Below are 6,000 nucleotides of genomic sequence, written 5' to 3' on the forward strand. Positions count from 1 at the left end.
CTTTATTTATTTTTTATTCTCTCCCACAAATTAGATTCCTCAAGAAACTTAAGAATAAAAATATAACACTCATTTCTCGAATTATTTTGCAGAATATACTTTGGTATGAATTTCATTTTTATGTTTTTTAAATTATGAATTAACAACCTTCTTTCATTCTCATATTTCTGACAATGCATTAAAACATGCTCTACTGTTTCCTCTTGCCCACAATAATCACATCTTCCCGTATCATGTTTACCCATTTTATAAAGCGTACTATTTAATCTTGTGTGTCCAAATCTCACCCGTGATATTACTATTTCTTCTCTCCTATTTTTCCCTGCAATTCTCATCTCTCCCACTTTCCTTTGAATTCTATAGAACCACCGACCTTTTTTCTCCTTATCCTATGGGGCGCCGTTTGTAAAGAGGCTCACGCTGAAAATAACAGCAACATTTTGTCACATTTAGCTTCAAACAATGTTTAAAAAACTGGTATGAATTTTTGACGGTCACTTTTTACCACATTTACAATAATATTTGTCAACTTAGAGATATTTTAAATAGTTAAATCTAAATATTAAATGTTACACCTAAATGTTAAATCTAAATGCTAAATCTAAATGTTAAATCTAAATCTAAATGTTAAATATAAATATAAATCTAAATGTTAAATATAAATGTTAAATGTTAAATCTAAATCTAAATGTTAAATCTAAATATTAAATCTAAATCTAAATGTTAAATCTAAATGTTAAATCTAAATCTAAATGTTAAATCTAAATGTTAAATCTAAATGTTAAATCTAAATCTAAATCTAAATGTTGAATCTAAATATAAATGTTAAATCTAAATGTTAAATCTAAATCTAAATCTAAATGTTGAATCTAAATCTAAATGTTAAATCTAAATCTAAATGTTGAATCTAAATGTTTGGGTTGAAACTAAATATTTAACTAATATGCAAATTCAAAATGCCGGTAACAGGAAGTGCCAAAATAAAAGCTCGAGGTGGTCAGTGTGTGTTTATAGCATGGTTTATAGTGTCAAATAACGAATAAAAACCATCTCATCCGAGGAAATGGACTCTTGGACATAGATTATCGTGATAATAACTACCTAAAATAATAAACACGTTTGGAGAAACTGTATTTGAAGAGTTGGCTAGTGTCACTTTTATGAAAAGTGCGGGACTTATGACCTGTAGCCATAATAGCCAGGCACTAGGGGGCTCACTTTGACTGAATGTCATGTCATTACTCTCATCACGATACTCTACAGTTTCTCCAAACGTGTTTATTATTTTAGGAAGTTATTATCGTTATATTATAGTTATTATTATGAGATGGTTTTTATTCATTATTTGACACTATAAACCATGCTATAAACACACACTGACCACCTCGAGCTTTTATTTTGCCACTTCCGGCATTTTGAATTTGCATATTAGTTAAATATTTAGTTTCACCCAAAACATTTAGATTCAACATTTAGATTTAGATTCAACATTTAGATTTAGATTTAGATTTAACATTTAGATTTAACATTTAGATTTAGATTTAACATTTATATTTAACATTTAGATTTAGATTTAATATTTAGATTTAACATTTAGATTTAGATTTAACATTTAACATTTAGATTTAACATTTAGATTTAGATTTAATATTTAGATTTAACATTTAGATTTAGATTTAACATTTAGATTTAACATTTAGATTTAGATTTAATATTTAGATTTAACATTTAGATTTAGATTTAACATTTAACATTTAGATTTAACATTTAGATTTAGATTTAACATTTAGATTTAGATTTAACATTTAGATTTAGATTTAACATTTCGATTTAGATTTAGCATTTAGATTTAATATTTAACATTTAGGTGTAACATTTAATATTTAGATTTAACTATTTAAAATATCTCTAAGTTGACAAATATTGTTGTAAATGTGGTAAAAAGTGACCATCAAAAATTCATACCAGTTTTTTTAACATTGTTTGAAGCTAAATGTGACAAAATGTTGCTGTTATTTTCAGCGTGAGCCGCTTTACAAACGGCGCCCCATATTATCCCACTGTTTTTGCCACCTTTCCTTTAGTCTCTTCTTGATAATACTCTTAATTTCACTCTTACTTAAATTAACAATTAAATTAATGTCATTGTTTTTAACTGCTTCTTTTGCTTCTTTATCTGCAATTTCATTTCCTTGAACACCAACATGTGCAGGCACCCACAAAAATACTACTGTAATCCCCATCATTTGAATTCTGTATATTGTTTGCATTATCTCCATTAAAATATCTGGTCTACTATCTGAATGACTGTATTGTAAACTAGCCAATGATGAACATGAGTCTGAACAAATAACTGATTTCACAGGTCTTATTTCTTCTATCCACTGTATCGCTAATAATAATGCAACCATTTCCCCTGTATAAACAGATAGCTCATCACTGATCCTTTTCCTTATTGATAGATGAAACTCTGGGACAGTAAATGCTACTCCTATCTTGTTGTCTGAACTCTTTGATGCATCTGTGTATATCTGAACATAACTGTAGTACTCATTAATATATGTCTGTACATTATATGAATTACATTCCTTACCCTTGTTTCTCTGTTCTAACAATGTAAAATCAACTATAGCATCTGGAAGTAAGGTTTTATTACTGGTAATGGAACAGTAGGACTAACATTTAATCGATTAATTTTAAGTTCTGTTGCTTTCTGTATCACAGTCCATCCAAAACTTTTAGTTTTCCTCCTCTCTTTTTCCCAACATGGCTTTAACGTGTGAGGATATGTGTATCGCGAGATCTGGCTACAGTGATCTAGTCGCGCTTTGCCAGTAGTCCCAGTCCCAGTAGTCATGTCTCAGTAGTGTTTTGATTGTGCCATCTAGCGGTTGAGAAATGCCATTGCATTTGATTTAATTTGAAATGATAGACAGTCATATCGCAGATTGTGTATGAATGTTATGTTTATGTGTGACAGCAAACATTAAGCTGTGTGAGCGAAACATTTTTAGACTAATATTCTTATACTATATCGCTGGTCTGAATCAGGGCTATAGCCAAGCCGTACGTAGACCAGATTGCTTTGATTTCGCCAGGTGGGCTAAAGCAGACCGCATTTAGCCCGTCCAATTCGGAGCTAAATCGTGACTAAAGATCGACCATGTCGTGAAATGACACATTGAACCTTGTAGATATCATTACCAATGAGAACATGATGGAATATCAACCATTTCATGCACTTCCTGGCAAAAAAACAATTAATTATTACAATTAATCAGTTTTGACTAAAAGTGGGCTACAATAGCCGGGTCTGAATACGAGCTAAATCGTGGCTACGCACAGCCTACACATATAACATGTAAAATAAAGCATACCAAACAACTTGTAAGCACAGTTGACTTTGCTTACATGATGGAATATCATACATCTCACAAGTTATTTTGGAAAAAAATACATTTATCCAGATTAAATGTTATTTGGGCTAAAAGTGGGTTACACATAGCCGGACTATATCGGGTCTATATTTAACCCAGACGTTGAAATGACGCCTATTGCTTGCTGGGTATCGAAATAAAAAAAAAAAAAGGGATTTGAGGATTTTGGGTTAGGCTGGTTACTGTGCAATCCAGGTGTTTGGAGTGTGAGACAAAGTTACTGACCAGGCACGTGCACAGGTAGGGCTCAACCTGTGCAGAGCACATGCCCTTTTTGCCCTCACACTCCGAAGTGCCCTTTTTTTGGTGGTGTTTTTTTTTTTTTTTTTTTAAATCAATGCTATTGGTCATCCTTTACGTCTGTCTGTCTGTTTTACAAATATTTAGCCAATGACAGTTCTTAAACCGAGCTTGTGTAAATCTTATTCGATCCTCAAGCTGTCAGTAAGCTGATAACTCCGCCTCCTCTATATTCACTGCATCAACTGAAGTTCCACAGCAGCCGCACAGTAGACAGCAGCTGAACGAAGTTTTGCGAAGGGTAAATAAATATCTTGTTGTTTGAATAAGTACTACTAAACACTATGTCTCTAAAGGCTCATATTTTATTTATTTGATGACTCACTGACTGAGACATGTGAGAGAGGTCTAGGCTAGCATTTGCCATCTAGTCATAGCCAATACATAGCCTAACGCAAATAACTTAAATATCCTGTGCATACAGTAGTATTTCAAATTTTATAAAATGCGATTTTGGCCAAATGTATTTTACAACAGGAAAAACAAACTAGTTTGTAACCTGTTGATGAAAATGTAATGTGATACCGCCTGCGCCGTTTTAATGAAGGACAAAAAAATGCACATTTGCACACATTCGCTGGTATATTGATAAGTAATACAACAAAAACTATATATTGATAAGTAATACAACAACATATAATTTGTTTTTACTATCGGAAAATCATAACAGGTGCGCCCCCGCGCTGTTTCGTACTGGAACTTACATAAAGCGATCCTCATCACCTAGATAACATATTTCTAAGAAATTTCTTCTTTGATTTATGATTGCTGATACACTTAATTTATTAACATTTAGGATAATCATGTTATGGTAATAATATTCAATTATGGTTAATTCAAGGCTGTTAATATGCATGTATTCGCTATCTAATTTTTAATCTATATTATTCTATACTCTCCGCTCATCCTCACATGTATAAAATGTAGTAAAACATGGTTTTACTACAGTAATGTTGTAGTAGTAACAAAAAAAAAAATGTAATTCATTCCAAGGCTTCATTTATTTGATCCAAAATACAGCAAAAACAGTAATATTGTGAAATATTTTTAGTGAATAAGAGACCTTCAAGAGACCAACATCCCTTGTCCTCCACAGCACAGTATCAAATTTTTGCCAGGTAGGCGGATACATGTTGGATATAGTAAAGGTATGGCTATAGTTTCTTATAATCTGGAATTGATTTGGACATAATTACTCAAATTATATTTCAAAATAGTTTGTCAAAAATACTTGACTCATTGCTCTACCTTCCCCTCTTCTCAATGTCATACATAATCATGGTAACCAAATAATACAAATTAGCTTATAAAACCAAACAGAATAGCTAAAAAAGAGAATATGAAGAGTTCAGATGCAAAAGCCTCTAAGTGCCATCTGAAAATTTCTTCTAGAATGATCATTTTTTATCAAGCTCATATATTTAAGTTCAGTAATTTCACTTAAATGGCAATGAAAATTAGCTATTAATTGTCATTTAAGTGAAATTACTGAACTTAAATATATGAGCTTGATAAAAATGATCATTCTAGAAGAAATTTTCAGATGGCACTTAGAGGCTTTTGCATCTGAACTCTCTCTCTCTCTCTCTCTCTTTATATATATATATATATATATATATATATATATATATATATATATATATATATATATATATATATATATATATATATATTTCTCTGCAAAGTTCATAAAAAAGTGCATAAAGTTCAATAAAAAAACAGAATTTTTTAGCTATTCTGTTTGGTTTTGTAAGCTAATTTGTATTATTTGGTTAACATGTTTATGTATGAGTCAAGTATTTTTGACATATATTTCTATAAATGCAATTTAAAAAAGAGGGAGTACACAAGAGCAACAGAAGGTTGCTGTTGTATTTAGGTTAAGAGGCCCTTAAAACCCTGTTTATCTATATTATCTATATTATTATTATGGTTGTTATTAATCGTGAATAAATCTAAAGCTTTTGAGACTATTGTTTTGTGTTATTGAATTTGTCATGAAGACGTGACCATTTCTTCCTTTTATGTAGGCTTACTAAATAATTTTGATATAAAAAAGGGAGGGGTGCCCTTTTTCAGTTTCAGCACATGCCCCTCAAAAGGTCTGTGCACAGCCCTGTTACTGACAACTAAATGTTGAAAGACTAAAACACATGTGTGGAGTAGGTTTAAAAGTATTTACTGATTAAAACTGTTACATTAAGTAGCAATTTGTACCAAAAAAAAAAAAACATTAATGAAACAGACAAACAGATTACAATTC

The sequence above is a fragment of the Scardinius erythrophthalmus genome (assembly GCF_964197995.2).
Source record: "Scardinius erythrophthalmus genome assembly, contig: HAP1_SCAFFOLD_47, whole genome shotgun sequence".
Taxonomy (NCBI): Eukaryota; Metazoa; Chordata; class Actinopteri; order Cypriniformes; family Leuciscidae; genus Scardinius; species Scardinius erythrophthalmus.